Here is a 14512-nt window from a genome sequence, read left to right as displayed (position 1 = left end):
GGCTTTTCCCCAGCTATAAGGTGTTTAAAGTTCTTCCTCACATCCCGTCTCTTTTCAAACACTTGCTTTGCTTCCCCAATCTGCACCTTACCTCTGTTCTCTAATCGATTTCTTTATCTTCCTACCTCATCATGCTTATCACTCTTTCTTCCTCTTCTTTGCCTTTCATTTTTATATGACCAACAAATCCCAATCCAGAATAAGAACCTCAGTGTGCTCAGTACTGTGCCATCACCATGAAAGAGCCCTCTCTGTTGTGAGCAGTACGATGCTTTTCCTTGGTTTCCTTATCCTTCATATCCTATGCTGCAACACATCGTGACAGCTATCTACCACCTCCCACTCATTAGGATTAAAATCTCTTCTACAGCAAGAACACATTTCAGTTCCAATGGGTATTAAAACCAAGTGCCTTGTTGCAGGCTGTGTCCTTTCTGCAAAGCAACAAAATTTATGACAATGACAACACAAGAGCCTAATGCCAGATACCTTGAGATCACTCTACTGTGCCTTGTACTTGTTTAACACACCCCAAATGAAAGGCACTATTTATTACACATTTTTGCTTAATTGATGTTTTCAGATGAGACAATGGACACTGGAAACAACAACTTTTGGCTGGAAAAAGTCATATTATTTTCTGATAACACAGCATATAATGCATGTCATTCAGAGGATGAACAATTTCTTCCATTCAGAGTTTTCATCTGCTTGCTTGTCGTACAAAGTATATGCATTACCCGATTAAATAACTCATAGACCCATAAATCGTTAACCATGTGTACAGTACATAATTCAGTGATCTGTGAACTGTGTTACAATACACTATTTCAAAGCTTTTCTCAAGTTAAAAAAAAACCCAAACCAAACAGAACAAAAAAAACCCCAAAAAACCAAACAACAACACACCAAAAACCACCAAAAAACCTGCAAAGCTTTGTTCACCAAACACTGTGCCAGTGACCTTTCTCTCTAGTTTCCATGGCATTTTTGTTCAGTTAACTGCTCAAAACATTTTAATGCTATATTCAACCCCTACAAAGTCAAACCGACGCATGACAATCCATCAAAATCAGCCTGATAACAGAAAGCACATTCCAATTCCAGAATTATTGTTGTCTGATTCTAAATGACAGGGTATGAAACAAAAAGAGCAGAGAGCTTGATTTTCCAAAGAAAAATTAAGCCCAAAGAATGATAAGAGAAAAATCCTTTAGAGAAATGATATGAAATTTAACACGATGAGAACATACGCAACAAGACAATTGTCACATATACAAACTTCAGTCAAATAAAAAGGTTTCTAAATGTGTGTATAACTGAGGACTCCCTAAACCAGAAATTATTAAATTGTTTTCTGACAATTAAAGCAAGGATGTCTTTATTCCATTAGGTCTAGATGCAAACTCTTTCCCCAGGGTCCATCTCAAATCTAAGGATTAAGTATGTAGTAATGAAATGTTTCAATTATCTACATTCATAACACCTCTTACTAATTAAAATTTATAATTCAGAAGAAAAACAAATCAAATTGTAAGACAGCCTGCTTCATGTAAAAACCTTGGTTACCATTGTTAGTCAGCAGAGGAGTTAGTAAAAAAGGCAACCTAAAAATAGGTACTGACGAATTAAAAAGAAGAAATCCTCCAAGTTCTTTGAAATGAGTGAAATAGAAGTATTGCTTAGAACTATTTAGGAATGTCACTGTCATAGCATTTTGCCAACTCATGTAGGTAGACACGTTGACAACACACTTCACCCACCCCACCCCCTCTCTCTCCACCCACCCCCCATCCACCCCCTTTCCCCTGCAAGGACCAGACTGTCATTTTGGTAAGCCAGCTTGTGGAGCGGACAATGCCATCCCAGCCAAGCATTCTGCAGTTCTCACCAGGCTCTTAGGAAGCTTTCTGCCTCCTAGAATCACAAATCTCCCAATCTGATTCCCTATCTCCTGGTAACAGTGGAGAATGAAAGATCACACTCACACAGGAAGATATGGTTCCAAAGTACCAAACATGCATCCACGGAAAGGTCTAAAAATCTTGGCAGTGATTTAAAGAAAATGTTTAAAAGAAGATGTAAACACAGCAAGCAATTGTGATTTCATCATTTGTGCCTTGATGGGTAAATGTTTCAAGATTAAACATGTCTAAAGGTGCTTGATTCTGAACAATTGCACTGCAGTCCTCATGAGGACTTGACACATATGCAAATGTTTTCCAGTTTAAGTTACTTTGGAAATAGTACAAGAACCTATTTTCTGATTTCTGAACTTTCTTTGTGATTCAAGCTGGAAAAGGAGTTGCAGGGGATGCGAGCTTGAGATGCACTATTTTCCAAACCATTTCCCTGTATCATTAGGAAAAAATATTTGGTTCCATCCACCCTCAGTGACCAAACCACTAACTTAGCCACTCATTTGTCACTTTAGACATGTCAACTCCCTGCCACCCAGACACATTCCTTCCTACTTGCCTTTTCCTTTACCCTACAGCAACGTTCAAGCAGCTCCCCTTCAGCACCATGGAAATTTAAAACTCTTTATGTTTGTCTGACCTCTGTCTTATAGCACCACCTGTGGCATTTTCTCTCTGCCAACAGAAGCAGTATTAAAGTCCCTCTGCTTGGCTGTCCTCCTCCTTCCTCTCCTCCTCCACATCTCTCTTCAGGATCTTATTCTGCCACAAAAGCTGTAAGGAATTATCCGGTTGTTACTGGATAGACATACTGGGAGATGGGGAACGGTGGGACTCATACCTAGCCATAGATATGAACTAAGGTATCATTCTCATGTTGTTTAGCCAGAGGGCCTTACCCTGACAGACACACATGCAGAGCAACATAACAAATGCTGCTCATGCAGGAACACCTTTCACCTTTTGATGCACCTAAGTGACAACAGAGTAAGCAAACAACAATATGCAAAAGAAACTCTTGCACTAAATTCAGCAACAGCAGCTTTTTAGATTAAAGCACTGTCTTTGTACACAGATAACAGTGCCCAGCAGTTCTGACGTACAATCAAACAATAATATAACTGACGAAGTCAATCAGAATTTGGAAAAGACACGTGCCAGTGCTCCTCCATGAGGGCCTGTTTTAATGTCTAGACCCCAATGCACTCATGCATTGCAGTGAATTTCCTACAGGCAATGCTCTTCTGCCTGCTGAGACAGACATCAGCTCATTTCTGAAAAGGGCTAAACCAGCAGTCCTTCTGGCAACAGAATTAGCTAATGCCCAAGGTGGGCTCTGGCACCCTCAGAGCTATTGTTCAGTATTGAAATGCTACTGTGCTTCTACCCATAGGAAAATCTGTCCAGTGCAAAAACATTTGCACATTTTGACTACAGAAGGCAGCATCTGAATCCAGGGCGTATTCTATAAAGGAAAATAAAGGAGAATTGACATGAAATACTCAATTCTCACATTTGTTCCTAAGGCTAAACAATAACTTTTGTTTTCAAAAATCTCTACTCTCTCCTTACTTTGGAGTTGTAGCACTTGTCCAAAGTAATAAAGGAAAACACACCATGATAAGTCTGTAGGCTGCTCCAATACACAGATCTTATTCCACTGCATATTTTTCAGGCTTAATACTTTTCTAAAATGATATAAATTAAAGGCTCTCTCTTTCAATTAAAATTAGAAACCAGTCAACCAATATCATACATACACACATATATATTTAAATCATTATGGAAAATTATCACAGTACCTGGATGCATTTTACACAACGTACCTCTAATCTAAATCACCACAAAAACTGCTCCATGCTCCTCCTAGCTATTGAAACAGCTATAGAAGTACCCTGAAAAGGGTAGCCAGGATACCGATTGCCAAGTGAAATTCCTGTGCCTGCCGTTAGTGGAAGCCTTGAACAAAGAGGTGCATTTAACACTGCTTCCTAAACTTTGCCAGATTCAGGCTCAGACAGATTTCTGGCAGGAGCGAGATCCCGAGCCAGGAGCCTGTCGCTGAGAATGACCTGCCCCCTCGTTCCCACGAGCTCCTCCCTTGAGACAGATGCAAGGGACGTGAAAACCCAGTCATTAACGGGGAACAGAGCGTGGGCTCAGAGCAACCCTCATGCTCAGGGTGAACAACAACCAGGCTCATTGCACTGAACAACAACCTTCATGGAAAATCCTACAGGATTTAAAGAGTGACACCACAAATTGGGTTCCACACAATACAACAGGCTTCTAAAAAATGTCTTCCAAGATCTGCATAATTTAATAAAAAAGGATGACCTTTCTCTAGGAATTTTTTATCCTGTCCTGTGGAGCTCTAGCAGACACACAATTCTGGTTCACGTTTTTAGGAAGATTTCAAAACCTTATACAAAAGCTATCATTTTTTTTTTTCAACTGTATGTGACTTTGCCAGGGAAATCAAGTTTCATTTTATGTAGTCAAAAGAAAAAAAAAATGCCATTGGCAAAAGAATGTTGCCTGTTCTCTGAGAGGGTAAGTTAGAGCTGATCCTTAACATAGGTGGCCCCCAGAGCTGGTGCGGTACCTGCTGGAACTCTGATGGGCCATATGTGACATTGTACAATTGCAGCTTTAGCTTACAAGTATCGAACTTTCAACATAAATTAAAACACATAAATTAAAGCACAGCATGCTTTCCATCTCTTATCAACTCCTTAGTACTATATACCAATGCACTTCTAGCTTTGAATCTGTATGTTTTGCTCCACATGAATAAGTTTCTGAGCACTCATTACATTGAAAACCATAAAAATCCGATTTTATCCTGACGCCTGAACAAACATTTGAATTCCTGAAATTTCAGCCACAGATTCAAATAAAATCATCGCAAAGCAAAAAGAAATCGTAAAACAGAAGGAAAAAACACAGTTGCGGCTCATTCCATAGACAGTACGTATCCTGTAACAGATGACACGCTGCAAATACATTGTACACATCTTGTGTAGAGCTATTTCATCTTTGCATGCACTTGAAAAGAAATGGATGATGAAATCCTAAATTATACTGCATGAGTGGGGTTCAAATATTAGTTACACTGATATTTCAGAACTTGTAGCCAATTAAACTTATACCACCATTAAAACACAGAACTGCATTCTGGTGGGCATTTTCCAATGATAAATGTTTTAAAAGATCGTTAAGAAAAAAAAATGTATATTTAAATTTTTAATAAATATGCAAAATGTTTAGCTACAACACTGCTAGTTCCAATTTCTGAATAAAATTGCAAAATGTATGTATTATACCTCAGGCCTTCAATGCCAATGATTATAAGATATATAATTTCTGATAACATATTTTGCAGTGAGGGTTTTTTTTCTTCTTTTAACCAAAAAAAAAAATCTAAATGGATACAGGGAGAAAAAAAAATGCTACAGTATTTCGCAAACTTCTCAAAATAGAAATGTCTCTTCTGTAAACAAAACCAGAACTGACATGTAATACAACAGATTCATATAAAAAGATATTCCTACCTGGCGTTTTGACTCTATTTATAGAGAAACAAAATCAAAGAAATTTGAGTTAAATCTTCTAATCCATAGGACTGACATGAATACTACATGATGCAACTATAATTTTACTAGAGGGTAAGTAATGATACTCTAGCATGTCTATGATCGTCCTAATAGATGACTGCGGTGCATTATGAATGTGAAGTGTCTGTGGTGTGCTGTGACTACAGATTGACTATTATCTGTTGTGATTCTGATGCGACTGCAAAGGTACTGCAAAGCTCTGAGTCTTTGATGTGACTTTATTGCCGTAGCTGTGGCATTGCTACGATGTCACATGCAGTCTTCTGCATTATTTTGGCATTTATATATACATGTACAGTGTGAAGGCACAGTTTCAGACTTTAAGCGATCCTGGTGAATTTTAGAGGTTTGGTAACCATATAAAACCATTACACCCTTTTTATTCTGTAAATATTTTATGAAGGATTTTCAAAGAATGTAAGAAATTAATATGCCTAAAAAGGCTGGGGTTTGTCATCCAGACTTTCACAAATATTTAAATGTGCAAAAATGCTAACACATGGGGTTATCTTTTAAAATATAAAAAAGGTCTTCCATTTAGCAGCAGTGCAAGCTGTGGTTAGTAAAATATATTTACCCTCCAATTTAGTGCGTGTTCTCTGAGAATGCAGGTATCACAGTCACATTTGCAGGGACTAGTACTTCTAAAGGGGGTTAGATCATCTGAAAAGTATGATGCATATTAAAACACAGTATTTTAAAAAACATGATAATGTTTAGTTTAGCTCAGTTCTAACATTTGGAGGGGAGGAAGGGAGGGAGCTGAGCAAAACTTAAAGCATCTAATAATGTTACTAACAAAACAGAGGCTCCGTTCTTCTGCACAACCATATCAATTTTTATATTAAAATCTATTCTTGTGGCTTCTTCTGCAAGATTTTCAAGTTATGTAAAGTTTTCAATTTTTAATGGCAAAAGCCCATGAAACTAGAGGTCAGAAGTGACTTTACTGAATATAAACATCTGTGGGATTAATCTTCAGGAAATAATTATTTGCTTTCACAAAAACGGAAGACAGATACTTTTAAAAAGAAACAAGATTTTTCCAATGAAAAATTTCCAACTGGCATAGGAGAAAACATGACAAGATAAGCTAAACTAATGGGTTTGCAACATCTAGATAAAGAATTTTCTACACAAATTTATCCTGTAGGATCTGTGATTCTCAATTTTAGTGCAGCACAAGAAACAACGTGGTAATTGTCAACTTGGGAAGATTCAGTACATAACATATAAACACTCGGAGGTCACTTTTACAGCTAATGTAAACTAGCACAAATGTAAAATCACAGTGTTCTGAATTCAGTGCGCACATAAAACAGGAAATAAAATAACTTATGCCAATGTACAATGCCTGAAATCTGTTCCTTAAACTTCACATGTATTCCATAAAATACAGATTACATCAAATTTAAAAAAAAAATTATATTGTAGTTTATACCTTAGAAGCGACGCAAAGGAAGCATTGGCAGGCTGGGATCGCTGTCACAGTTGGACTCCACTAAAGGCAGGACTGAAGGACACCAGCACCATGAAATGCCAAACCTGAGCTGACTGCCATCTGTCCAGTTCTCAGCTCTTTGCATGTGCTTCATCCCAAACAGCCCCTAACCCAAAGTATGCCATGCTCTCTCTCAATACTGCACTAAGAAACTATTTTTTAAAAATTCTTCCATGCCAGATAGGTCTTGGCTGCTACAATGCAGTTCTACCAAAAAAAATATAACCCAAAAACCAAAACACCAAACCAACAAACCAAACAAAAATAAACCATCACAACAAATCTCGTTTCACAAGAATTAACCATGAAAACCATTCTGCCTAATTTTGCAGTGAAATCCCAGTTCAAAGAGCAGTAAACACCTCCACTCAAAAGTACGGACCCATGAAAACGTTGCCTGGATATATACAAAGCCTCTCCTTATAGCTGTATATTATAATCAGATATTTGAAAACCAGTGTTCTGAGAAGGAGTAGTAAGTAGTCTGGTAGCAAAATGGGAAAGTTAAGAAATATGCAGAACTTGGCAAACATAGCACATGCTCCCCTAGAAGCACACAGAAAATCTCCTATTTACTGCAGTGAGATACAATATTTTTAGGGTGTTAGAAAGAAAACTTGAAGAATTCTCGTTAAAGAGACCCACTGCCAATTCTTCATTGGTTGCCTTTTTTGTTTTTCTGAAAATACACATTTTTTAAACCCTAAGGTGAAATGTTTAACTTCAAGTCCTTTGCCTCCAAAAAAAAAAAAAAAGTCTTGATCTCAGTTCCTCCTGTTGGCATTATCCTACTGCACAGACACAATTAAACACTCATTGCAGACAGGACCAGGGTACCTTAGGTTCCCACATGCAACCTCCCCAGCAGGTTGCAGTCACCCATCCCATGCACATGCTCACCTGTTGTTGCCATCTAACACAAGAGTTTGCCAGTGGATGGCCTTGTCCAGAACAGCCAGCATAGCAGACTGGTGAGAAGGGAGTTTGCCTTGCTGGTGGGTACCCCAGAGGTGAGGGCCCTACCCCAAACCACTTGAGGGAGAGACTTCCTGACTCTAAAGCAAACTCCCAAGCCGGTGGGTTTTTGGCTGCACTAGCACAGGGGTCTGCTTGAAAGACAGGAAGCATACGTTAGGAGAGTTTGGTTTTGTCACAACACAAGAAAAGACCCAAATTCCTGGAAAATTTCCTGCAGGCTTGGAAAAGTTTTCCCCCAGAAGCCACAGAACTGTACAACTAAATACAAAATTGCAGCTCACTATACATAAAGCGTGCACCACCCCTTCTTTTGATTTTATTGCTCCACATCAAAGACAATATTTTGGGCATATCTATTTTACATATTTACATTCCTGAAATAAAATATCTGCTTAACACGCTATTCAAACTCTAGGGGACAAATTCTACTTTAACAGATACCTACACCACTGTGGAGAAGTTAGTGGTTAGAAATGTTGGAAAAATGGGACACACTTCCCAGGATTATTTTTCTGAGCTGGTTCTCTTCTGTTTTCTCACTCTCTCAGATGCTTTCCTCCCCACCACCCCTTATATAAGTCTGTGCCCCAATTTAAAATTCCATTTGCTGCATTCATTGAGAAAGTTGTTACCTTTGACAAATGATATTACCTAGCTTTGCTTAGAGATTAAGTGGTCTTCCCAAAAGCCTGGTCACTAGCCGTTCTTTCCAAGCTCATCTGGATTTTAGATGTAGCATGCAGAAGTTTGGTTGGATTCATAGTAAGTGATTCTGCTGTACTTACAGTTCTGTGCCTATGACTTTGTATAATGGTACCTTACCTTACCTGGGATAACAATTCTACTAAATGTGTTTCATTTTTTATCAAACCTGGGCTTTTTTAATATGAGATATAAAACTTTGATATTCCTATTACATCCCGCGAGGGAAAAGAAACACCATTTGCTATAATCAGGGGAAATGTTTTATTGCCTAAGACATGCATTTATCTCCCTCACAAACAGGAGTCATAAAAAGAACATACAACTGGTTAAATGTTACTTGATGTACCTTCGGTCCCAGTTGGTTTGATTTAGGTCCTGCAGTGTCTTGTGGAATTAAATCTAGGCATGAACACAGGTTAATGCTTTTTCTTTCCTTTTAGCAGAACCCTGTCAGTCTGGCCCACACCCCAAGAGCTTTGCAGACTAACCTGCAAGCAGCACTGTGGGTCTCTCCTTTACTTCTCCTTCCCAATGCTCCACCAATTCACAGCTGACTAATTAATTATAAAGCTCTGTTCTTACAGCTCTTATATAAATCTCTGTCCTTGTTGCCATCCTGCAGATCTATTCAGTGATCACACTCTTACTTAAATCATATAAGAAAGACCGGTCCATCCCTTTCATCTGAAAGGCTGTTAAGGAGGCACAAATTCTAAAGCTTTTTGTAATGAACTGCTCTTTCTTGAAGACAGTTTACCATCAAGCAACCTTCCAGGTCTCATGAAGGGCTACACTGCACAAACCGAGATGACAGTTGTCAGAAGGGAAGGCCAGTCCTTTCCTGAATAGAAAGAAGAATAGACTTGTCTTTTCACTTCTGTCCTTTCTCCATTGTACTTCCAAGGCACAACTGGAGCTCCTACAGCAACAGGTATTTTTCTTTGCTAAGATTCATTGTTGGACGCTCACTGGTATTCTGAGTTCCTAATTCTAAACCCACTTCTCTCTTTTATAAATGTGCACATTATTTGTATCTAAAGGGCCTTCTTTGTAAAGGCTGCAGTTTTCAGAAACTTGATTCCACTTTCTTCCAGGGCCTTCTGTCTTCCTCTCCTCCTCCTCTCTGCCACAAGCTTCTCTTAAAGAAATCTCTCATGTGTGCTGCTATTCAAAAATAAAATCAGGTAATTGATCTTTTCTGTCCCAGCTTCCATCTCATTCTCCATTTCCCTGTATTCTATCACATGTTTCATTGTGTTATATGGTTATCTGAACAGCCGCTGTTTAACTGCATATATTGAAAATACCAGAACAAATAAATATATTCAACACTATGTTTCATCATGATATTTGACAGGAAACATAAGAAATTTGTGAAAGTGAATATTTCCAAGCTTTTCAAGTCTAATTTACTTGGACTTCCACACAGAAAAAGATGGACTGAAATTTGAATGACATATTTTCTAAAAAGCTCCAAATGTAAAACAAAAACAAAAACAAAGGTTCTTCTACAGTAGCCACTGTGGATCAGACAGGAATTGTAGGGTTTCCAGTCCCCGTTTTTAATTCTTTCCTCTGTACCAGAGACTGCTTTTTAGAGATTTAAACATAGGTATCGATGCTTGTCCCTTTGAAGCTAAGGGTTCATGTCTCCTTTAGCTAAAATACATGCTGTCCATAGGTTTTCATGCTCAAGTTCTATGCCTCAAACTCTGCTACAGCTCATCTAATATCCAGGTTTGAACAATGCAAGTCCTAGTTCATGGAAAGCTGTTCCAGTAAGAGTGATTGATGGACAACGTAAGACAATTTTTGTCTTGATCTCAGAATTCAAGAAAGCAAGTTTGCATGCAAGTATTGCTTAGAATATACAATGTAAGAAATTGATTTTGTCTTAGCTGACAAAAAAAAAAAGATTTTTGTATCACTGTTTTTTGAACAATTTTCCCAAGACAGTCTGCTTCTTTGTTTTTGGAGAATTTTTTTTAAGGGAGATCTTTACCTGAATTTTTTGAGGGTAGTGAACAACAGAGTACCAACCTCTACTCAGATGCAGCTAAGTGTTCTGGATTTCTAGTTGCGCACCCATTCAACAGATTTATGAATTCCCTAATGCACTTTTGTCACTGCTGTATCCTCAGGCCTGTGACGTTTTGGGTGCAAGGAAATTCCAATTCTGCAAAAATTCACACAGTAACAGTTGACATTTTCAGTGATATGTGATCAGGTTTAACTATGACTTCAGGTTGAAATTCAATAAATAATCACACTTCATTACTTTCTTCTCCCTTCCTTGATGTGAGGCTTTTTTTGTTTGTTTACTTGGGTCTGGTTGGTTGTTTGTTGGTTGGTTGGGGTTTTTTTGTTATAGATCTGTATTTGAAGTTTAACTGAAGAATATCAAGATGCATCTTTGGCTATCGGGACCTAAGCATATCCAACATCAGTTCTATAATAGCTACTAAAGGCTGGTGCACAATTTTTTGATCAGGTTTATACTTATCCAATTCCAAAGAGAATACATGAAGGAAATCATAATGCAGCAAAAAGAGATAAGTCAGCCAGTCTGAAGACACAGTTTAGAAAAATAATTTTATTCTTTTTTAATTTCTAACTATCACTTATTTCTCTTGAGCCATGTAAGAAGACATTTGCCTGTAGAAAGTGCTGGAGGATGCCCTCTACAAAGCACTTTTTGCCAGTTGCCCTCTCAGGATTTTGTAAAATCTAACCTCTATTCATCTGTCACCATTTCGCCAAGGTTTCTATTACAAGGGAGTACTGAGAACATTCAAGTCACCTACTAAGGTTCTGACACTTAATCAGCATTTAACATTTCATGTGAACAACATTATCTGCACAAACATACCAAGAGTTTAAAGCAGTGGAAAAGTTGAAAAGATACCAAGTTATTTCCTACCTCTGCCTTTGAAAATTCTATTTCTGGTAAGGACACTTGAAAAAAAATAGCTGCAGCTTCTATCCCCTGCCCTCCCAATTAGGAGAGTGAACAAGATTTCACGGCTCTGTAGCATGCTGTCTGGGCTTCCTATGCACTAGATCCATTAGTTGTTTGCTGGGGGAAATAAAATTAGAAGTGTTTTATTATCATTTCCAAATTACTGTGTAACAAATGCTTCAATAATCCTTACAGCACAAAAAAGTCTGTTTTGCCCAACAAGCAACTGACAGCTTTCTAATGCAGTTACATTAAAGTGGTTTCCTGAGTGTGTGAGGCACTTTTTAACTAGCTCCTTAGGGCATTGTTAGATATCATTGCTTACAGCCACTGCGAGCCACTGCGCTGTAATAGCGCTCCCCACTTCCTCCTGATCAGTCAAATACAAGAGGTGACTTTAAACACAAGAAAAAGTCTCAACCAGGCAAGATAACAGATATAAGACTGTCTCTTTATATACAACAGGAGCCCAGAATGAAAGCACAGTCTTCTGGTGAAAGGTGGTTCTTGGGGCACTAGAAGGAAATAAAGAACAACTTCTACGTGTGCTTTTTCTTAGGTTATGAATTTACAGGTGCTTGCAGTCATTTTAGAATAGGAAAATATTAGTTTGTTTCTTATTTTCTGCTTTAAGCATACAGGAGGCTACTAAATGAGTAAACTTGAAGTAAATCTCAAAGTCATCTTCACTAAAGGAGTAAATCCATTTAATCTAAACATGAAAAAATAGGAATTAGAGGCAACAGAATGCATATTTTTGAAGTAGAGATTACTAAAAATACTTTATATTAGGTATTTAAGAAGCTAACTGTCATGAATTTTACAGCTCTTCCAAGTCAGAATTCATGGAGATCAGATTCAGAAGGTATTAAGTTACCTTCTACAGTCAAAGGCACACAAACAGTTCTTGTTGAATAAATCCTTGATAGCTATCAAAAACTGCATCCAAAGTTCAGATGCTTCTTTGCAACAAGTCATCTTCTCAGCACTGTCAGCTTCTATTGCCCAGCCATACTGGGAGGCTGCTAATACAGCAAATGTGAAACCTCAGCCAGTGTCAGACCGTCTTCAGGACAGATGAGAGACCTATGCAGCTTTCCAGACCCAGATAAGACCAATTAACCAAAACCATTCCAAACTCACATGACTACCAATGAAACATTTCAGTAAAGGAGTGTGGGGGTAAGGCACCCTATTCCTTTTGAACAGACCCTTAAGTTTCCCATCCTGCACGTTCCCTCCTGCCAGGGAGGGGATCAGCTGGAATACCCTGGGAAGCCTCTCAGTAAGTGCTGTTTGATACCCAAGTTGGAAGGCTACCTTCTACCACAGTGACACAAGGGATTGACGATGTTGATCCTATTCTGCCTGCTGGATTTTGTTTTGTTGTTGGTTTTTTTTTTTAATTCTTCAAAGTCACAGGAATTGACCTACATTAAGACAAAATTACAAAGATGAATATATGAACTCTTCCCTGACACTCAACTCTCATAAAAATACGGGACAAGAGGAGATATTGCAGATACTAACCAGAGCTAGAAGAACATGTGGTAGCAGAAAAGCAAAATATCAGGCAGTTTTGGAGAGTAAGACTGATATGATTACAATGTGATTGAGTTCTCCACAATGGAGATAGATGACCATTTACTTTCTTCATTTATCTACCCACATCTGCACTTTACATTTCAAGAAGCTGAAACTCTTGCATCATCCCATTTATCTAAGGGACCAAAGGCAGCACACAACCCACATGGAAAAAAAAAAAAAGTGGCCCTGGGATATATGTTGAGCAGTTTTTCAGTAAATCTTATTTATTTCCTCCAAGTCCTCAATATCTAAAGGTTTTATGTATTCATTATCAGCAACATGTCGAGTAATGTGATAGCTTGACAAGGTTCTTTTGAAGCAGCTTAGTGGGACATACAGTACTTGTGCTGCCTGATAAGAACACGTTCAGAAAGGTCATATACTCTGTTGTATTCCCTATCTCTCTGGGCAGCAGTAGTTTGTGTTTTTCTGAAAACTAAAGTTCGAAAATATGCCTTATAAAAGTGAGTGAGGAGCAGTTTGGCTGCATTAGCACAATGATGATCAGCTGCTATTAATGCTCATGTTACTTTCCCAGAATGGGATATTAAAATAAAAAACCTTGCCAAAAAGTTAATCATGTTGACGAGGCACAATTATGAAATGAGTAGCTGGTTAGCTCAGTGTAACTGTTAGACCTGGGATACAATGGTAATATCCCACTGACGGGCTCCTGGAACAGCACAACAGTCCCCACCTTGCTCCCCACCACATCAACCGCTAAGTGGTGCAGAAAGTCATATCAGATTTAGAACAACATAGACCAAAACATGCACACCAACTGTGCCTGGCTTGCATTTATACAAGTTGCAAGAAGTAACTCCATTTTGAAAGTCTTCTGATGTTGGAGACGTACAGAGCTTGTTCTGTGCCACTTATTGCAGACCAAGGACAGAAATAAATAAAAGGGTTTCACAGATTTCACAGAGATCCAGAGATCATTTACTGCCTGAACAGATATTGCCTGGGGACACCTCCGGAGAAAGAAGCTGAGCAGCAATGCTCAAGCCCTTGTATGCCTCAACAACTGGAGATTTATAAAAACGCATTCTGGAGCCTTATTTCTCACAACTTCTTCTTAGCTGCAGTTTCTGTGACTCCAAGGCGAGCTTGACCAGACCAAAGAAATTCTTGCTTTTGGGGTAAATGAACACAGATGACAGCCTGGCTACTTCCGTTATAACACCACCAGTTACAAATAAGCTGCTTTGCATTTATGACTCTACTTTTGGCACATATTGTCTAT

General features: G+C 38.4%; 1 long non-coding RNA gene across 3 annotated transcripts in view; it reads right to left on the bottom strand.

Moving 5' to 3' along the window:
- Positions 1–14512, bottom strand: part of LOC114016803 (uncharacterized) — a 239291-nt gene that overhangs the window by 141948 nt on the left and 82831 nt on the right. For 2 of the 3 annotated variants that reach the window (XR_003561477.2, XR_003561485.2), the window contains exon 1: positions 3746–3857. The exons of the other annotated variant lie outside the window; for it this stretch is intronic. This is a non-coding gene — a long non-coding RNA (uncharacterized LOC114016803). Of the gene's footprint in view, positions 1–3745; positions 3858–14512 lie in introns of those variants that run through there. 3 annotated transcript variants of the gene reach the window in all.

This window comes from Falco cherrug, chromosome 10, assembly GCF_023634085.1.
Source record: "Falco cherrug isolate bFalChe1 chromosome 10, bFalChe1.pri, whole genome shotgun sequence".
NCBI classification, from domain to species: Eukaryota; Metazoa; Chordata; class Aves; order Falconiformes; family Falconidae; genus Falco; species Falco cherrug.
This window is presented reverse-complemented; position numbering and strand designations above follow the sequence as displayed.